This window comes from Macrobrachium rosenbergii, chromosome 9, assembly GCF_040412425.1.
Source record: "Macrobrachium rosenbergii isolate ZJJX-2024 chromosome 9, ASM4041242v1, whole genome shotgun sequence".
Classification (NCBI taxonomy): Eukaryota; Metazoa; Arthropoda; class Malacostraca; order Decapoda; family Palaemonidae; genus Macrobrachium; species Macrobrachium rosenbergii.
In genome coordinates this window covers 56,468,930-56,490,107 of record NC_089749.1, presented here as the reverse complement: position 1 = coordinate 56,490,107, position 21,178 = coordinate 56,468,930, and the positions used below count along the sequence as shown (strand labels likewise).

Sequence of the window (21,178 nt, the reverse complement as noted above, 5' to 3'; positions counted from 1 at the left end):
ATGGAATATATATATATATATATATATATATATATATATATATATATATATATATATATACACATATATACACACACACACACACACACATATATATATATATATATATATATATATATATATATATATATATATATATAAAAATGGTACAATTTACATATAAGTACTTATATTCCAATATTCATGTAAACAATATGCTAATAAACATATGAGCATAAAAATCTTAATTGCCCTAAGGAACATTTCATTTTGTATTGGTCAGTGTCTGCTCTGACAGCTAATAATTCTATGTATCTATTTATATGTTTAACGTGAACCTGTTTGTGTTCTTATACGTCTCTTTACCCTAATCCCTTTCTTGGTGATTATCATTCGATAGTAACATTTTGAATTGAGCTGAAGAACAGTCAAGTCAGGACAACGTTTATGTTGGTCTAGAGTCGTCATAAATGGTACAGACAGGATATCAACTGAGGGGTAAATATGGGAACTGAATGAACAAACATGTGTGTTCGTGTAAAACTGATCCGTCTCTCTCAGCAAGTCGGATATCAACGCCAGAATCAGAAGCTTGTTTATGGCGTAGGCTTAATTGTGGTGGTGAGCTATCCCAAGGCAGTTTTCTGATATCGGAAAATGAACGGGCAGTCATATCTGAGATGAACGGCAACCTTTTTTTTTAAACATTCAACGTTTGGTAGTTTTGTTTTATTGTTTGGCATTTCTAGAAGCTGAAGAATGGTCTCCAATTCTTTTACGAGAGAGAGAGAGAGAGAGAGAGAGAGAGAGAGAGAGAGAGAGAGAGAGAGAGAGAGAGAGAGATTGATTCTTAACTAAAATTTAACAAATGATTTTGAGCATGCAGAAGCCTAACGTTTAGAGAGAGAGAGAGAGAGAGAGAGATTCTTAACTAAAATTTAACAAATGATTTTGAGCATGCAGAAGCCTAACGTTTAGAGAGAGAGAGATTCTTAACTAAAATTTAACAAATGATTTTGAGCATGCAGAAGCCTAACGTTTAGAGAGAGAGAGAGAGAGAGAGAGAGAGAGAGAGAGAGAGAGAGAGAGAGAGAGAGAGAGAGAGAGAGATTCTTAACTAAAATTTAACAAATGATTTTGAGCATGCAAAAGCCTAACGTTTAGAGAGAGAGAGAGAGATTCTTAACTAAAATTTAACAAATGATTTTGAGCATGCAGAAGCCTAACGTTTAGAGAGAGAGAGAGAGAGAGAGAGAGAGAGAGAGAGAGAGAGAGAGAGAGAGAGAGAGAGAGAGAGAGAGAGAGAGAGAGAGAGATTCTTAACTAAAATTTAACAAATGATTTTGAGCATGCAAAAGCCTAACGTTGCAACGCGATTGCAGCCGCAAGATATTCAGATGCAGGTACGTAGAATAAGAGTAGTAATCTTATATTAGGGACCAAAAGTAAATATTTTCTAGTCTGCCTGTATCTAATCTTAATATTTACCAACAAACCTATTTTGACAAATATCAGTGGCATCTGAAGATTAGGAAAAGCTAAAGCATCCAGATTGGCTAATGTCAATAAGAGATACGAAAGTTCAATCGACTTTAAATAGGAAACGATTTCCGTAACGTTTCATAAACAAATTCACAATTCGTTGGTTTCCAGTCGTATTTTCTCCTTATTAAGAATGTATTTCCTTCGAGACACAGGGTATATTTAGCGTAACAATTACAATGTGCTTGAAAACAAAAGGGCTACGCGATCAGAACTAGGCCTACATTTAAAAGCTATATTCTTTCATAGGGTTTCAAATTATCATTATTAACTCATACTTAATCTCAGTTACATATGCCTACAAAACATTTTGCTTGAAAATGTCTTTGGTATTTTATCTTGTACTGCATTTTTAAAAGCTATGCCTATGCTTCAAATACTGAAATTCTTATTACACGTCCTTAGTCTAGAGAGGTTCAGGTCAAAATTTTCTGTTTATTTTTGTATATTTGTCAGCAGTTTAATGTCCATGTTTTTTTTTTAATTCATAATGGTTATACGAGTGAAATTATGTTTTTTAAGGGCTAAATTACCCATTTTCCTCAACTTTATGCATGAGATATCATAACTTAAAGCCAAAAATTTCCGATCACCAGATATCTTTTGAAGTGGGATTTTTTTTAACTAAGTTACCAATTTGATTTTTGAAAAATCAGTTTTTTATGATCAGAGAAGAAGCGCTGTGACCCGTTTTCTGTGAGTAAAGTAAACAAACCGCACCGTGAACTTACCTAGGAGATATTTAGTGGATTTTTCGAAATTTTGTGAATTCTTGGCACTTATTCGCCTTTATATTGCAGTAAACAATGCATATTAAACCAACGATACGTGGGATTAATTCAGAAAAAGCAAGAAAAGCTCCGCTGGCTGGAAAAAAAGGTAGGTGCCGCAGGGACATCAGCTGATACCTCAGGGGTTTTGACAGTTGACAGGTCTTTACATTAGGTAAAAAATGATTTTGCAGCTGTAAATAATGGAAGACAATTGCCAGTACTTTGACAGTTCATGAAGAGCTCACTGAAAAAATAAATGACATTCCTGAAAGCAAAAGCAGGAAAGAGGGCCGAATGCAGACCAGAGGAATTAGACTAGCCTATAACCCTAAGTTGTCATAGAAAAGTCGGTAAATTTTTAGAAAGAGGAACCAGCCCAAAATGACATGAAAATATGTTTTTCTAGGTGATTTTGATGTGTTTTGGGTAATTTTTCGGAAGACTCCAGCCAGCCATTTCCAAAGGTGCCAGCTAGCCATTTTTGCATGAAAAACCATTTTGGATTTTTCATGCAAAAATGGCCAGGAAATGATAAGGTAGTAAAAGAACCTAAAAATACCAACCTAACGTAAACTAGGGTGTTTACTGGTTACAATTTTGCCGTATTAGTTATGGAGGGGGCTGGTATTGTCTTACCTTACAAGTCCTTATTTTTCTCTGCTATTAGGCATTTCCATGTATTGAGAAGAAATTTTTGTTTTGATGTGATTTACCCAAGAAAAATATAAATTATAAAGCGGGGAGGTGGCTGGAGTCTAACGAAAAATAACCGTGTTTTTGCGAATATCACCTTCATTTTCCTCGGAAATTAACGGTTTTAGAGTTTACTCGAGCACCTACAGTTTCCCGGGCCCACTCGACTGCTGACCGAAATCGGCGGAAGAACACCAAAACCAACATGTCGTCCTGTTTATGTGTGCTGTCAGTAAGGCCGTGGAAACGGCGCCGCGCCTTATCCGCATATTTAAAGATTCTTGGCAAGCACGACATTTTCTGGCAAGAGGTAATGTTGAGCTGCGCGCGCTAGCCACAGGGGTTACAGTAAGGCCGTGTTCTTCCGCCGATTTCGGTCGGCGGTCGAGTGGGCCCGGAAACTGTAGGTGCTCCGAGTAAAGTCTAAAACCGTTAATTTCGAGGAAAATGAAGGTGATATTCGTGCAAAACACATCAAAATCACCTAGAAAAACATATTTTCATGTCATTTTGGGCTGGTTCCTCTTTCTAAAATAATACCGAAAAGTCGAAAAGCTTTATAGTACATGAGGGTGACCCCCTCTCACGGCCTTGTCGGGGGACAATACCCTACTGAAGGTCAGGTTGAGGGTAGGTTAGGTTAGGATATATTAGGCATATCATGGCTCATTGTTGAGTAGAGGTCATAGGTTGGTCTCACATGGTTTTACGGGCAGTGATTGGCATCACACTGGATTTGTATTTGATTTTTATGTTGCCTTAAATAATTTCCAAACCTTTTGAAAGTATTAAAATAAAAAAAGACAGGAAATGATAAAGCTGATGACTACCTACCACTTCTTGTATCCCGCCAGTCGCTGACCGGAATATTTGCCTCTATTTGTTTATTTCATGATATTTACTTTCTTGTGTTTTTATTTTTACATTCTTTATTTTTACATTCATCCCCAGGGAGCTGGTACTAAACACAGCCCCAATTTTGCACATGAACTTGAAGGCCTAGTTAGAGAACCAGAGGTCACAGTAGTCATTTTCAGTTTTACCCAGGAAATTTTAGTGACAAATGCAACAAGATCATTGATGCCCATGAAAATGAATGCAACAAAAACTAGGGGAGAGTTCAGGGATACTGTGGGCTGAATGTGACAGGATTTTGTTGGGAGGCAAACTCAGTCATGTCTCAAGGTATAAAATGTCAGTTTTGAAATGTACAAAAGTAAAGGCCCCTATGACATACCAGTGGTAAAACAAGAATGTGTCAGCCATGTCAGCAAAATATTTTACACCGAATTACTCAGATACAGATGAATATTTTGTTTTGAAAAATGATAAAATAAGAAAGGAATGTAAACATGAGCATGTTGCTGGAGACATGACTTAGGTTAGGAGAAAATATAATTGATCATTTGTCTGGGTGTTACGACTTATTAGTAAGGAGGATTGCAGGGAAAACTTTTAAAGAACTAAAGCACAGTATTTTGTGAGTTAGCAAGTAGGACTTGGGGTCAAGCCCATATTTTCATTATTGTGAGTCCAGTTGAGAAATAGAATAAAAATTGCTCACAGTGTTCCAAACCATTCAAAAATGTAGTTTAGTCAGTTATTGCCAGTTCATGGGTTGCTAATTTTACCATAATTAGAAAATTTTCTTGTTTCAATTCGATATGATTACCATCATACAACATTTCTGTCCAGTGGTTCTCAGGATTTCCTGATGGATTGGACATGGGAATTTGAAACCTGGTTGGCTGATTGTGTATTTTTTTAATAAAAACTAATCAGAGCTGTGTGGTTAATATGCCTGCATATGCTTGTGCTTTGATCCAAAATATAATTTATATCTGTGATAAACAAGTGATGCTTGGAAGGCAGTGATGTTATTTGAAATTGATAACTTTTGCAACTCAGCTTGATGTATCAGAAGGACTCAGTAGCTGTAGATATTTTCAAAAGTACAAGGTTTTCATAGCGTCATTTAGAAATGGCTGGAACTAGTGTTATTATGATCTGATTTAAGTTTTCTTCTTTTAGGTAGAAAATCTTGAAAAACGACAGTCTATGCAAGGAATAGAAGGATGAGTAGCCCTGCACATCGTATGCTTAAGTGGGTCAAGACAGTTCATTGTCTAGGTCCAGGTAAGGTGATGGCAAACCAAAAACTCCTACTGACCTTTGGGTTAATGTTAAACATTTTAAAAACTGTCATTGATTGACCATACAAAGTCAAATCTGATGCAGCATGTAATGTCTTTGTTTGATTTGAACACCAATTAAAAATTGAAACTAATTGTGTTGCACTGTAGGTCAGACTCTACAAAGTCAGTTATGGGGCTTTAGAAGTATTTGCAACTTGATAATGTGTTATTTAAGTGGTTAATCCTTAGTGAAGTTTCTAAAAAGAACGTTTAAAAAGGCAATACCTTTGGAGTGTATCTACTGACTTGTATTTAGATATATACAGCAGCGTTAAGGGAAAAGTAGTAAGCATAGGCTAATTCTAATATACTAGTATGTGAGCTAATATAACATTCAAATCTCAGACATGCTTCAAATATTATTATAAATACTTCTGATCTTCTGTGTAATTAATACTGAAGGACCACATTTTCTTTCAGACTGAAAACTGAATTGCAAATGAAATGTCATCTTTCAGATGGCCTGTTAATGTGAAGATTGTTGGACTGTAATAAAGTAAGTCTTATTAGGTAATGTAATCTTTCCTGTGACCTACATAAGTCTGGGATTTTTTCAGTGAAAAATATAAAAGTAACAATTTTATTGGCTTTTATAATTTTGTAGTTACTGCATAGGCTTGTTAACCTATTAAATCTTTAACATTGATTTTCAAAAGAGTTGTTTTTAAAGTCGATTACAGACTGTTAATTCGTGAGCTTTTGAAAGCGTAAGGCTTTGTTTGGGTTTAATAAAAAAAATAGTTTATCTCAGGCATTTCAGTTTAAGCAGCTGGATGTAGCAGACTTGCATTAGATTAAGAGCGGTGGCACACTGTCAAAATAAGAGTGCCAAAAATCCCCTATCCCCCAGGACTCCTTGTTGTGGATTATGAATTTCCACTAACTGAAATAGTTTTTTTTTTTTTTTTTTTCAAACTCCATTTTCCCCTTATTATCTTGTCCTGATGATCTTCAGTCGATGAACTCAGGTATAATTGGGGTAACCTCAGTATTGGAGAATGAAATTGCATTAATATGACTCTTCACCAATAGAATTTGATAAGCAGCAGATATCTGGCCATGATTCCTCCCCAAATCTCAGAGAAGAATCTTATCCTCAGTTTCAGAAAAAAGCTTCATAGATTTTTAGCATTTTTATGCAGAATGGTTTCAAAATTCAGAAGCATTAATCAGTCATTTGAGCCTTGAATTACTGCCTGTAAAATAGCCCTGGCAATAATTATTAGTTTTTATGAGATGAATAAATAAGAAGTAGCCCCCATGTTGTATGTGCATGTAAGTCATTTCCAGGGCGAGGTAAAGAAATAAACTAATTTGGATAACTTCAGTTAATTCTTGTCTAAATCTTCAGATATGTCCATCTTGGCTTTTGAAAGAGCAGTACAGCATTGTGGTCCAGATTCATTTCCCCTGGGCAAAATATGAATGCATGAATACCCACTGCCCAATCTAGGTGGGTTGAGCGTTCAGTGTCTGGTTTATGGAAAGGTGAGGTAGACTGAATGATTATAGATTTGAACTCTAAAAGAAGGCAGATTGATGTTTGTTAGCTATAGCCACCTGTCTTTCAAACTAGAGGGTAAGTTTGAACATCCAAAAGTTCTTTTTATTAGTGTTGTAAGAATCACTCGGCAAGAGACTGGTGGATTGAACTTGAAAGTGTCTGAATTGTTGAAGAGGTTTGATATCATATTGTCTCATTTATTCAAATGAAAGGTATTCAGGCTCTATAATTCATACTGGCAGTATCAGAACTGACTTGTAAAAGCCACAGGTACATGGGGAGGGCTAGGCAAGGTTTGGGGCTATCACTTGATTGATATACTGTATAATGAATATCACTAGACTGACTTAAGTTGAAAACTGTAGCAAGGCAGGTATTTAATGAACATGAAATTGGGTTCTTTTGGAAAACAAAGACATTTTTTCGGGCTGTTTCTTTTTCATGTTACCGTGTTTAGCTGTTTCTAGAGAAAATTTGCATGAAATGTTTAGAGATATTATGATTTGGAATAGGAATATTACTCTCTCTCTCTCTCTCTCTCTCTCTCTCTCTCTCTCTCTCTCTCTCTCTCTCTCTCTCTCTCTCTCTCTCTCTCTCTCTGAGTATACATTATTGCCGTTGGCAGGGAGTTACACAAAAGGATAGAATTACATAATTTAATTTTCCTGAAGCTCAAAAGCAGTGCAATTTAAATTTTAGACAGGACTGAGAATGAATGACAATCAGAAACATGTGGAAGGCGTAGTTTATGAACTGTAAACTATAAGTAGCTCTCAAAATAGTCTTTAGAGGAATGGGGAAACTTGAGGATCTTAACAAGGTCATATCCTAGCTCAAGTAATCCTCTTAACCCTACTCCTTTTCCTCTCAGAGGGAATGGCTTCAGAGGGAGTTAACCTTCCACTTCTCAGCAAGCTGTTTCAACTCTGATTACAACCCACCACAGTTGACTATCAGTAGGTCATCAAGGGCACTATGGATGTTTTAGGAAGCACCTATAGACAGTTCTCTCATGTGGGATCAAACTCAGGTCTCTAGCAGGTGAGAAAAGGTTGTTAACCACTGAGGTAGAGATAATATAATAATAATAATTAATTAGCATTGCAGATTGAATGTTGCTCTTACAATTACTTTTACAGAAATTATAAATGAAATTTTGAGAAATAAATTTTGTGACAAATCACTACAAATTCTTGTTATGGCAAAGACCCCATCTGTGCTTCTTGCAGTAATAAAGGCTTGTGTACAGGATGTTTAAAGCCTGATTGTGGCTAATTGAGCCCTTATTTTTATACTTTGTAAGTAAAAAGACTGCAGTGTCATGTGCCGTCATTAACCTGTTTCTCACCTTTCCAGGTGATCTGCTCTATGCGAGTTCTTGAAGTACTTGACTGATTTTGAAGTATATAAAACAAAGAAGTTGTCTAGCACTAGACAAAAATAGGTATTTAATGAACATGAAATGAGGAAATGTGTTATTTGGGTGGGATAGAGCTAGTTGTTCAGATGAAGACAAAATTACAGATTTAGAAGGTTTCCTTTACAGAAACTCGGTACAATTTAAAGTTTTGTACTGGGGTCCAGGGAGGAATGAAAATAGCAAAATTAAAATTATGGATTGTCATTGCCAGTAGCCCTTGGAATATACATAAAAAGAAAGCTAATTTGATAAAGGATTAGGCAGTATACTGTAATAGGAAAGCAAGTGAGGGAAGTAGATCTTTAAGTATTGTATTCATAAGTTTTATGTGCAAAATTTTTTGTTGTGAAATCTTCAGTTCTGTAAAGCTCTTTCATTTTTCTCGGGCATTTACCCATTGATTATGGGTCAGCTCCAGTGTATTAGGTAAAATGGTTTGGTATTTGACGAGTACCAGAAAGAGTTAAGTTAGTGAGAGTAGTATATGGCCTTTTTTTCTGAAAATGAACTAACTATGGGAGTACATGGAGGACTTAAAACAAATGAGAGAGGTGGAACAGTGGTAATGCTAAGATATTTTACCAGATTATTTTGAAATGTTAAGTTGTCTTACACAGGTTACAGCCAGGCCCAAGTAGCAGTAATATAATAATTATAGCATTTATATTAATAATAATTGATTAAGATACGAACCTATTTATTGCAATGTGTTGACTGAAACACATGAAAATGTCACATTCTCTCCTTTTATTGCGAGTAATGAAGTGAAATCCAGTCCAATTATTTTAGGTGTTTACTGTGACTACCTAAATAAAGTTTCTGTATGATATCTTTAATAAAAGACAACAGACCCTGTCCCATCTGTGCCCCTCTTAGTTTTAGAGTGTATGAATAAGTTGCCTTGGGACCTCATTATAACTAATAGTCTATATTCTTATATCTTGCAAGCCAGAAGATCTCACTTTGACATGTCATTAATTTCTTCCTGATCTTTTCAGAAAAGCATCTATAGCATGGAACAAGTCGATTAAACAGAAATCTCATACTTGGAATTCTACAAGGATCCTCTTTAATTTTTATTTATCAGATGTTTATCAAGGCCCATAGTGTAGTTATTTACAAATGTTAATTGTTGCTTATTATAGAGATGAAGTAGGAAAGCAGTCCCATTAACATAAGTGTTTGGTAAACAGAGATTATAATCTTATCTCCTATCACAGTTAAAACTAGAACGGGGTTCAGTTTATGATATTCCAGTTGCTAGTTTATCAGGGTCATAACAGTACCTATTGGCCCAAAGTTGAGTAGAGTTCAGCCTGGCTTCTTGTAATATACAAGTAGGAACTGTAGTAGTGTTTACTGCTGTTTTAGGAATAACACCTCAGCTTAACAGACCTCAACCTAGCAGACTTCTTTAGTTATCTGCCATGTCATTTTGATTATTTTATGCTATGCTACCATTTTAGATGTGGTACATTTTTAGATAAATCTCTTAAATTGGATGTTCTAAAGTGTAAAGTACAGGTTAGTTTAGGATATGAACTATTTGGAATTGCTGTTAGCTGTAAGAGATCTAGAAATTTTTCAAGTTAATTCTCACTAAACACAAATAAATTAAAAATCAATACTGTAAGTATGTACTGGAGAGTATCTTATCAAGAGAATTATTATCATAGCATCTCTGCATATTCCTGGCATGTGAAGGTTCCAAACTGAAAGTGTAACTTCAAGGGCAGTTTGGTATTGTTAACAACAGTTTTGTAGAGAAAAGATTTAATGAGCAAACTCAAATTCAGACTTACTCTAAGGGGTGTGTGGCATTGCAAACAGTGGTATTTTAGGTTAACGAGGTACTGTAATCGTTAATGTTCTGTAATTGAATGAATTGCTTCAAGAATAATTTGGTTTTCCTGAAAATGATATTATAGCTCAATGAATATTTTAAGTAAACTCAAATTTAGCATTGCTTTAAAGAGTGTTATGTATTATTAACAAAATGTATCATAGGTCTCTGAATAAGTCAACTTAGAAGTGCCATTTTAGGGAAAGTTTGACAAGGATATTTATTTTCTGTGAATGAATAAGCAAACTCAGTTATGAGAAGGATTTATTCATCCTAATGCTGCATTGATTGGTAAACATTCTTGAAAGGTTGAATTCATCTTGAGAACTGTCAGTTTTGTTCACTAGAGCACTTAAATAAATTCCAGGCCTTTGTTGTAAAAGGAGAACATGAAAGGTGTGAATTAGAGCAAGATTAATTTAAAGAACTGCAGCATCACAGTGGGAAGAAGTTAAAGAGAATAGATTTAAAGTAAAGAGAAGAATGTGTCATTATGAAGCCATATAAATTAGACATGCAAAGTACACTGTAATTGAAATATCTGAGTACTAGTGATATTTCAAATAGTTACCAAAAGTGCAATTTTAATGGAAGAATTTGTCTTGACTCAGTTACAGAGTCATTTCAGTCAGGGTTTTTAGTTATATGAAATTTGTTAATGAAATTTTCTAGAGGCTTTTGGGTTTTTAAATGCAAAAATTTTGAGGAATTCCCTTTTATTAACTCAGTAGTTTTTTTTAACTGTTCTTTAACTCACATTTATAGATTTTTCCCTTTCATTAACTCAGGTTCATAGTTATCATAAGTCCTAGATTTCTGATGCTGGAGTGTATTGACATATGGAGAATATTTTTTTGCAAGTAAAGAATAAGCTCATGCAGTTCCAGTTGAATTTTGGCAGTTTGATCAAATCAGGATTCAGTCAACTCTTTTTGTTAAAAATGTAACTATAACACTTTAATAATGGAAAAGTATTGTAATACCAAATTGTACATTGAATTTGTTGTATAGCCTGTACAAGGACTTTTGTATTTCAGCTTTTTGCTCAGTTCTCATGAAGTCTTTCATTCAGCTATGTGAGGTAGCTAGGGTAATTTTGGTAGGCTCATGGTACAGTAAAGGAAGAATAAGAAGGGTTTAAACTAAGTACATAAAAAATCGTTCCGTAAAATCTTAACAACATTTAGTCACTCCTTCGTTATGCCATATAGCCATTACAATCTAAGTTTGAAATCTTTTTCAATGCTAAGGACATCAAGCTAGACAAATTGTCCCTAGTGACTGAAGTCTGCTGTAAACTGGAGTAGCAATAATCCTTTGCAGTGTTATTTAGCCATTACAAAGAAGGATTGGCAGAATTTTTGTGAACGTCTAGAGGGCATTTCTTCAGTCCGAAGTACAAACTTTAGCATGTAAACTCTTGAATGTCTTCAACACAACACAGAAGCTATAGCATTGCATTAATTTTTACACCTGGACAGTTTGAAAACTGTGAATTATTGCTCGTTATAAAGGCTAGTAAGTTGAAGTACAAAAGTCCTTATGAATATATACATTGTGTAATTAGAAAATGGGGAAGATTGTAGACAGAAAACAAAGACTTAAAATAAAGGACTCCTTGGAGTCAGCATTGCAGTGCCCCGAGGAGGGAGTGTCCTCAGCGAAAGGTATTGCAACCAGTCAGTTTCAGCTTCACAGCAGATTCAGAGCTGTTTTCTAAACTGACAGGTTGATTGCTGAGACGGGGAAAGCTCTGTATATACTTCCCTTGTGCTTTTCCACATGTATTCTCATTTCTTTGTCACTGCTGAAGAAATTTCAGTCTCTTTCAAGTGTAAAAGACTATTATTATATACAGGGAGTCAAGGAGGGTGTGGTAAAGTTGCCATTAGACAAGCCTTAGCTTACGTTTTTATGACTGTATTTGTACATAAGCCAATACTTGCTTGACTTTTAATCTCTTATGATTTGGCATAGTAAGCCTATAGATTTTTACTGCCAGAATTTTGTGTCAAACAGCTGTATACTGGCCAAAAAAACCTGTTCATTTTTTCTATGATTAACTTGTGAGAAAATCTATGGTTTTCATACTTTTTGATGTGCTGGTTTTTGTTTTCATGGAGAGTTCATGCAGAATTTTCTCCCATGCCTTGTTACAGAACGTGGGTATTGTATTTACGCCCTTGGAAAATGAGAAACATTAAGCAAAAGACACTAGGTTATGATACGTATCATATATTTCCGAATGTGTTATCCTTAAAGCTCTGAGGGTAAATTTACTAGTGAGTATTTGTATATAAGGTTATTTGATCTGTCATCAGAGAGTTTTACATCTTTGATTAGCTGCTTTTCATTATGGATAATTGACTAAAATTACTTAGTAAAATTAAATGTAAAAATACTCAGTATGATTGACTTGAAATTCTTTATTTTTTTAAGAAAAATTTTACACCTGGGAAATTTTTATTCAGAATTTTCACATTTTACTTCAAGTTGATAATTTTGCTTTAAATATAGTTCCATGTAAATTTTGTGATATGGAAAATTTTAACTTGCAGAGCATTTATTACTGAGATATGAAAGCTTATTTTTTGGGGTAGAATTTATAATTTTTTCTTGTGCTGGATTTGATTGAGTATCAAACACTGGGTTCTTCTTACTGCAGTTTACATGAATCTCTTTTTTTCACATAATTACTGATAAGTACTGAGTATGATTTGTATCCTACCAGATGTCCAAAACAATTAGCAAGTTCAGTTATCCTTTAGTTTAGTATATAAACAATACTTTAAATTAAATTTTGGACACATGCCATTTTTTCAAAAGGGGGTACCAGCTTGGGACTTAAACACCTTCTTGTCTTGGGATAACATGCCATTCGTGTACTTGACATAAAGGAGGGATAAAATACCATGAGGGCAATATTTTTAGAGGATGTGTGAGAAGCCTTACAAATTGATAACATTGTCAGTAATTAGATAAAATCAGGTGTAAATATGAATCTTGGAGGAATTTTGATGGATGTTTGTCCTAGATTTGGCAGAAGCAGACCTATTTGATAAGTCTACCAAGGTAATGTGGAAGAATGAAGTCTACTGAAGCCTAAATTTTATATTCCATTGCATTCTATTCCAATATGAGATGCCATGTTGGGGGATTTGCGGTTCCATAAAATACCAAGGATTCATGAAATGCAAAAGATGATTTTTTGAACAATGAGTTTCCTTGTCATTTAATGGTGTTGAGGAACTGTCCTGATTTCAGGTTACTTTTCCAAATGAAGGCTTGAGTGATATGAAATAATTCCCTTGAGAAGCTTGTTCAAATTAGAATGGAATACTGTACAGTAAACCCCCCGTATGTGCGGGGGATGTGTACCGCAACCCCCAGTGAATAGCTAAAATCTGCGAATACTTAAAACCCCTCTAAAAACACTTAGAACTGCCTATTTTGATAGTTTAAACAAGAAAAACCCTCTAAAAATGCTTATACCTGAGTATTTTAATAGTTTTATCAAAAAAGTGCATTTAGTCATGAAAATATGAAAATACAGTAATTAATGAATATTTCTCAGTGAAAAATACTGCGAATGCGCGAATTTTCTCGCGAATAATGGGTAGATATGTTTCACAGAGAAATCTGAGAATACGTGAGTCCGCGAATACGGGGGTTTTACTGTAGAAACTAAGGATAAGTTAGTTGGTCTCTCCTTACAAAGCTACTAAAATATTGACTGTCACTTTTGAAGACAAGTACTGTACGTCATGTTATGATGGTTCTTTGAATTCAAAAGTTTGCTGGTTTCCTCTGAAGGTTTGTTCTCCAATGAAAGCATTAAAATGGTTAACCAAACTTAGAATTAGAAATATATGTCTTTGTTGTGAGGTGGTTATGTGTGGTGATAATGTTTAGGGAATCTACTGGTTTGGAGTGTATGATAAGAGATTTGATTTTGTAGCTTTGTAGATGATATTGAGATGTAGTACTGGTGCATTGCTACCAAGTTTAGAAAATTAATTAACAACTGATTCTATACACCTGATCTTAGAACTTTCTTTGAGGCACTGGCCAAGGTATATGATATGAATTTTCCTAGTTTTGCACTAATGTGCTGTTTGCCTTTTCAAGACACTTATAGATTATTTGGAGTTTTTCCAAGTTTTGATGTTCTGGAGTTCTAGAAAGGCTGAAGTTTCAGTATCTAGGTAGCAATTGTATTAAGGAAGCCTACTGAAGATATTTAGTGTAGGATGAAAGACGTCTTTTTCCTGACGGGGGTTAATGAGGGAAATTCAAGATTAAAGTTTGACATTTAATAAGAGGTTGTGATCATGGTTATATTCCCAAAGTTTGTGATAGTAAATTTTGGTATAGTGGTACAAGAAATCTTTGGTGCGTCCAGGTTACGATTCTGAAAGGTAGGTTAAGATGGGATTTTTCAGTTAAGTGAATATGGGGTTCTTAAAATGTTCCTTTGTGATGGTCTAGTTTTGACCAAATAAAGTTTGGTTCAAACTGTGGAATATGGAATATGGAAAGAATTAGTCTAGAGAGTTTGTGAATGTCTGGTTATCAGATGCTATTTGGTGACTGAATTTGAAATTCAGATGTTAAGTTTTGATAGTGTATTTAATATTTATTGCTTTAAAAATGACACTTGTTTTGGCATTCATCTGCTTGTTAGTGACAAAAAAAGTTTGATATTCAGGAATTACTTAGTGGCAGTGTACTATTCATAAATTAGTTGGTGACAGTGGAATTTGGTTTTCGGATATTAGTTCACGACAGTGGAGTTCAACATTCAGTGTGCATTACTGTAATTTGTAATTGCTGAATTTTATGTTGTATGTTAGTTTGTGATAACGAGTGTAAAATTCAGCTTTTGTGCTGTATGTTGTAGTGATCTGGGTTCCTGGTGACAATAGGGATTGTCTAGCTTGTGCACAGTAAAGGTTACAGTGCAAAATATGTCGGATTCAGAAAATATATATGACTAATCAGCACTGTATTCAGAAAGTCTTTGTTTGTGCTAAATTTTGAGTTAGGGAGTTTGTTAGCATGTATTTTTGGATTTAGAAAGTCTGTTGGTCTTTGACACCTATATATTTTGCCTTTGAAATTTATGTCGAGACACTCGCATTCAAGGAGTCTGCTATCGTATGGTACATGTACTTTTAGAAAAACTGTTAAGCTGTGATAGTTAGTCTCTGAGGAAGTCTTGTTCATGATACTTTCCCTTCATAACGTCTTTGTTTTTCATATTTGCATTCAGAAAGTGTCTTGCTGTATGATGGGTTGGTGGTGTAGAAAGGTTTTTTGATTTTGTGGTATTCTGCTAAAGAAACTTTGGTAGTGATTTGTGTTCACTGTCACTGTTTGTTTGATTGTCTTTGCCTTCAGGAAACATATTGGTATGTTACAGTTGTTTGTCTGATTGCCTTTGCCTTCAGGAAACATATTAGTTTGTTACAGTTGTTTGTATGATTGTCTTTGCCTTCAGGAAACATATTGGTTTGTAACAGTTTGTCTGATTGTTTTTGCCTTCAGGAAACTTATTGGTTTGTTACAGTTGTTTGTTTGATTGTCTTTGCCTTCAGGAAACATATTGGTTTGTTACAGTTGTTTGTTTGATTGTCTTTGCCTTCAGGAAACATATTGGTTTGTTACAGTTGTTTGTCTGATTGCCTTTGCCTTCAGGAAACATATTGGTTTGTTACAGTTGTTTGTCTGATTGCCTTTGCCTTCAGGAAACATATTAGTTTGTTACAGTTGTTTGTCTGATTGTCTTTGCCTTCAGGAAACATATTGGTTTGTTACAGTTGTTTGTCTGATTGTCTTTGCCTTCAGGAAACATATTGGTATGTTACAGTTGTTTGTCTGATTGCCTCTGCCTTCAGGAAACATATTGGTATGTTACAGTTGTTTGTCTGATTGCCTTTGCCTTCAGGAAACATATTGGTATGTTACAGTTGTTTGTTTGATTGTCTTTGCCTTCAGGAAACATATTGGTTTGTTACAGTTGTTTGTCTGATTGTCTTTGCCTTCAGAAACATATTGGTTTGTTACAGTTGTTTGTCTGATTGCCTTTGCCTTCAGGAGACATATTGGTATGTTACAGTTGTTTGTCTGATTGCCTTTGCCTTCAGGAAACATATTGGTTTGTTACAGTTGTTTGTTTGATTGTCTTTGCCTTCAGGAAACATATTGGTTTGTTACAGTTGTTTGTCTGATTGTCTTTGCCTTCAGGAAACATATTGGTATGTTACAGTTGTTTGTCTGATTGTCTTTGCCTTCAGGAAACATTGGTTTGTTACAGTTGTTTGTCTGATTGTCTTTGCCTTCAGGAAACATATTGGTTTGTTACAGTTGTTTGTCTGATTGTCTTTGCCTTCAGGAAACATATTGGTTTGTTACAGTTGTTTGTCTGATTGTCTTTGCCTTCAGGAAACATATTGGTTTGTTACAGTTTTTTGTCTGATTGTCTTTGCCTTCAGGAAACATATTGGTTTGTTACAGTTGTTTGTCTGATTGTCTTTGCCTTCAGGAAACATATTGGTTTGTTACAGTTGTTTGTCTGATTGTCTTTGCCTTCAGGGAAACATATTGGTTTGTTACAGTTTTTTGTCTGATTGTCTTTGCCTTCAGGAAACATATTGGTTTGTTACAGTTGTTTGTCTGATTGCCTTTGCCTTCAGGAAACATATTGGTATGTTACAGTTGTTTGTCTGATTGCCTTTGCCTTCAGGAAACATATTGGTATGTTACAGTTGTTTGTTTGATTGTCTTTGCCTTCAGGAAACATATTGGTTTGTTACAGTTGTTTGTCTGATTGTCTTTGCCTTCAGGAAACATATTGGTATGTTACAGTTGTTTGTCTGATTGTCTTTGCCTTCAGGAAACATATTGGTTTGTTACAGTTGTTTGTCTGATTGTCTTTGCCTTCAGGAAACATATTGGTTTGTTACAGTTGTTTGTCTGATTGTCTTTGCCTTCAGGAAACATATTGGTTTGTTACAGTTGTTTGTCTGATTGTCTTTGCCTTCAGGAAACATATTGGTTTGTTACAGTTTTTTGTCTGATTGTCTTTGCCTTCAGGAAACATATTGGTTTGTTACAGTTGTTTGTCTGATTGTCTTTGCCTTCAGGAAACATATTGGTTTGTTACAGTTGTTTGTCTGATTGTCTTTGCCTTCAGGAAACATATTGGTTTGTTACAGTTTTTGTCTGATTGTCTTTGCCTTCAGGAAACATATTGGTATGTTACAGTTGTTTGTCTGATTGTCTTTGCCTTCAGGAAACATATTGGTTTGTTACAGTTGTTTGTTTGATTGTCTTTGCCTTCAGGAAACATATTGGTTTGTTACAGTTGTTTGTCTGATTGTCTTTGCCTTCAGGAAACATATTGGTTTGTTACAGTTGTTTGTCTGATTGTCTTTGCCTTCAGGAAACATATTGGTTTGTTACAGTTGTTTGTCTGATTGTCTTTGCCTTCAGGAAACATATTGGTTTGTTACAGTTGTTTGTCTGATTGTCTTTGCCTTCAGGAAACATATTGGTTTGTTACAGTTGTTTGTCTGATTGTCTTTGCCTTCAGGAAACATATTGGTATGTTACAGTTGTTTGTCTGATTGTCTTTGCCTTCAGGAAACATATTGGTTTGTTACAGTTGTTTGTCTGATTGTCTTTGCCTTCAGGAAACATATTGGTATGTTACAGTTGTTTGTATGATTGTCTTTGCCTTCAGGAAACATATTGGTATGTTACAGTTGTTTGTCTGATTGTCTTTGCCTTCAGGAAACATATTGGTTTGTTACAGTTGTTTGTCTGATTGTCTTTGCCTTCAGGAAACATATTGGTATGTTACAGTTGTTTGTATGATTGTCTTTGCCTTCAGGAAACGTATTGGTTTATTACAGTTGTTTGTATGATTGTCTTTGCTGTCAGCAAACATACTGGTTTGTTACAATTTTACCAACAGAAAATCTGTTAGCTTTGATATTTTTGCCTTTAGTATATATCTGAATTTGTGTGCTTTTGCCTAGAAAGTATTAGTTTATAAACTTTTTGGATGTAAAATCTGTTAGTTCTGAATTCTTTTTATAGAGGATGTCTGTGACTTTGGGTATTTTCTCTTAGAAAGTCTTTTAACATAAGATTTTTTAGTTGTTGTATTAGCATGTTTGTTTTTCATGCAATTTTGGCTTAGGATGTCTCGTAGCTTATGAGTTGTATGCTAAAAAGTCTGTTAGTTGATGGTTTTTTTACCTTGAAAGTCTGCAAGTTTTTTTTATAGTATTCTCCTGAAAGTATTTTGGTTTGTGGGTCTTTTCAAGACAGTGATTTTGTTCAGTTTTCATGCCTAGAAAGAGTGCCTGCACAGGGGAGTTTTATCTTAAAATGTTTGTTTGTTAGTTCAGTAAAGTTTTTTGCCCTAGCAGTGTTAATATTGTTGAGGTTTTTTTCCCAAATACCTAAGAAGTATGTCAGATTGGAAGGAGAATTTTGTCTTAAAAGTGGTGTCAGTTTTGCAGAGTTTGTGTGTAGCAAAAAGTGTCAGTTTTGTGAGTTTTGTAACTGAAAAGTGTGTAAGTTTGGAAGAATTTTGTGCCCATAAAGTGTCACTTTTGAAGAGTTTTGCACCCCCCAAAATCTGTCAGTTTGGGAGAGTTTTCTACCCAAAAAGTATGAAAGTTTGGGATAGTTTTGTTTCAGAACAAAAGTTTGCTAGTTTAGGAGATTTTATACCAAAGTAAGTGTTGGTTTTGGAGGTTTTTTTTACCTAAAAAAATTATACTGTTTGGGAGAAGTTTTTCCTAAAAATTTCCCATTCAATATAGGTTTTTTGTACCCTATAACACTGGCAAGAATATAAGTTTAGTGTTCTCCTGAAAATTTTTGTTTATGAAAGGTAACTGTATTGCCAAGAATCAGGAGGTCAATAATTTGGGGAAGTGTGTAGTTAGTTACCAGTCACCAGAACTGGAATAAGTATAGTGGTTTATTGTAAGAAAAATTATTACCGCTTGGCAGCAGTAGTAGTAAGTTTCAGTAATCTTTGTATCAAATGTAAAATTGGATAAAATGACATGAATTTGAAAAGTTTATAAAAATTAGTTAAAAGCTCAGTGCTGACCAATAAATGGCTTAACATATGGGAAACCTGATGCTTTTCAACAGTTTCTAATGAATATCATAAAGGCCAATCTTGAGGCGCAATGTCTAAAGTAGTTTGACGTGAAGTTTTTCATAACTAGTAATTGGTCATGGGTGGCAGTGTTAGTCCTATCCAAAGATGCAGTTTTTAGCTTTGCTATAGGGAGTACAGGGAATTGTCATTTTCATTTGTATCCTTGCTGTAATGAGCTATGTAAAATGGCAATTTTTTTTGTCTTGTAGCCCTTTTCTAATAGTTAATGTAAAACTGCAGTTTTCATGAACTTGTGTGGATGTTCAAAATAAAGCAGTCATTTTTATAGTTTCCATCGGATGATTACAAGAGAATTTATAGTTATCACCATAGTCTTGTAAAAACTGAAAGATGAAAGATTTGAGATACATCCAAACTCCAAAAGACCTGGAGAAATGTTCAAATCAGGGGTTGGCCATGTCTCCCTAATTACCTGGCAATGGGATGAGTTTGTAAGGTGTTATCGCACAGAACCTAATCTGGCCTGGTGGTCCACGTGTACGGTGAAGGTTGACGTTAGTCCGACCTGCTGTCCTGCTGGGGGAGGAAGAACGGGGCAGGAGGACATTAGCTTTGCACGTCTCCGACCATTTACCTGACTCAATCACTTACATTGAATGGTGTGAGGCCACAAGATGATTTACTAGGCATTTGGGTCACTTGTCTGCTTTTGGGGGATTGTGTGTGTCTTGATGTAATTAAATGCTTTTGTTGTAACAAAAACTGGAGGATAATTTGTCATTTTGTTTAATTTACTAGAGAATACCCTGTACACCTCTTGTTCAAATAAAACATATGAGAAGAATGTAGATAGATATTTATACCAATAAATCTTATGAACAGAAGTTAATAAAGTCATGTAAACTGCTGGTAAGAAGAGTAGCGCAGATTTAAGCAATAAGGTTAAATTTGAAAGTCATGAAAGGTGATACTGATAGATGAAAAATTTATGCACAGACTCGAAATATAATAAGTTTTAACTGTGCAGATAATTATAATTTGCTATAGGAAGAATCAATGCATTTGAAGTCGATCATAGAAAGTCTTTCTACTTCTAGACTGGGGTCACAACACCATATTTTCTGTTATACGTTAATATTTTCCTGTCTGATTTTACATCATTAGCCAGTGGTAGTGGCAAGTTTTGAAGTATTCCATCCTTATAATCATGGTTAGGCTTCAATTTTGTCACCATCATTGGCAACTTGATGGCAAATTTGACGGCAAAATGCAGGGATATGCCAAGGAAATGGGCTGTTTAGCATCCAAAATGTACTAGTCATTTGGATCCACTCCAGATTGAAGAATGAAGTTAGTTTTCCTTTTAAAAAGCTCAGGAAATAAGGATGAGTAACAACATTTTAAAATATTTATGAATAAATAGTTCACTGAAGCTCCAAATCTTGAATACTGCCAGCCACAAGTATCAAAATGGCCAAGTTTCAAGAATATATTTATTGTAGTTGGTGTTAAAAGCTTAATGTTCTTTCGTTTTCTATGAGGGTTGAATAAAAGAAACCTGTTTTCTGTAGCAATACTTGGAAGGGTTCCTCGGGTTCAAAATCTTGAAGAAACGAAAACTTGTATGTTTAACGCGTAGATTTTCTCATATGTCAGTCATAGAGGGAATGAAATTTGAATTTTTCCGGCCACTTTGCTGTGTACTAGAACGAAATTCTGGCGACAAAACCCTACGGGAATTTTACGCCATGATTAACCAGACTATCAGTCGATCAAGCTTATGCCGAAGTACAGGAGTCATAACCATAAGACGTCATCCAAGGCTTGCATTTTGTGGTATAACTTGACCCCCCACCCCCTCCCGGTCTCCCAGTGCATAATAAGCCTTCTCTGACATAGAAAGGGTCAGACATTTTTCAGCAGACAGAGAAATACGAATACATCTGGGAAAGCACAAAGGTAGTATACAGGGCTTTGCCCATCGCAGCAATCAACCTGTCGGCTTGGTAAACAGCGCTGAATCGGCTGTGCAGTTGAAATTGAATGGCTATAATACCTTGCGGTGGGAATATTGCCTCCTC

At 35.0% G+C, this 21,178-nt stretch overlaps 1 long non-coding RNA gene across 3 annotated transcripts; it reads left to right on the top strand.

The window, feature by feature from the left end:
* The first annotated feature begins 2,210 nt into the window (after positions 1-2,210).
* LOC136841848 (uncharacterized) lies at positions 2,211-11,960 on the top strand. 3 transcript variants are annotated; one of them, XR_010854110.1, is made up of 5 exons: positions 2,211-2,404; positions 5,023-5,123; positions 5,603-5,678; positions 6,534-6,635; positions 9,105-9,232. It is a non-coding gene; the product is annotated as an uncharacterized lncRNA (long non-coding RNA). The 3 variants fall into 3 exon arrangements; XR_010854108.1 differs by lacking the exon at positions 6,534-6,635 and having other exon boundaries at positions 9,105-11,960; XR_010854109.1 differs by lacking the exon at positions 9,105-9,232 and having other exon boundaries at positions 6,534-6,761.
* Positions 11,961-21,178: the final 9,218 nt, after the last annotated feature.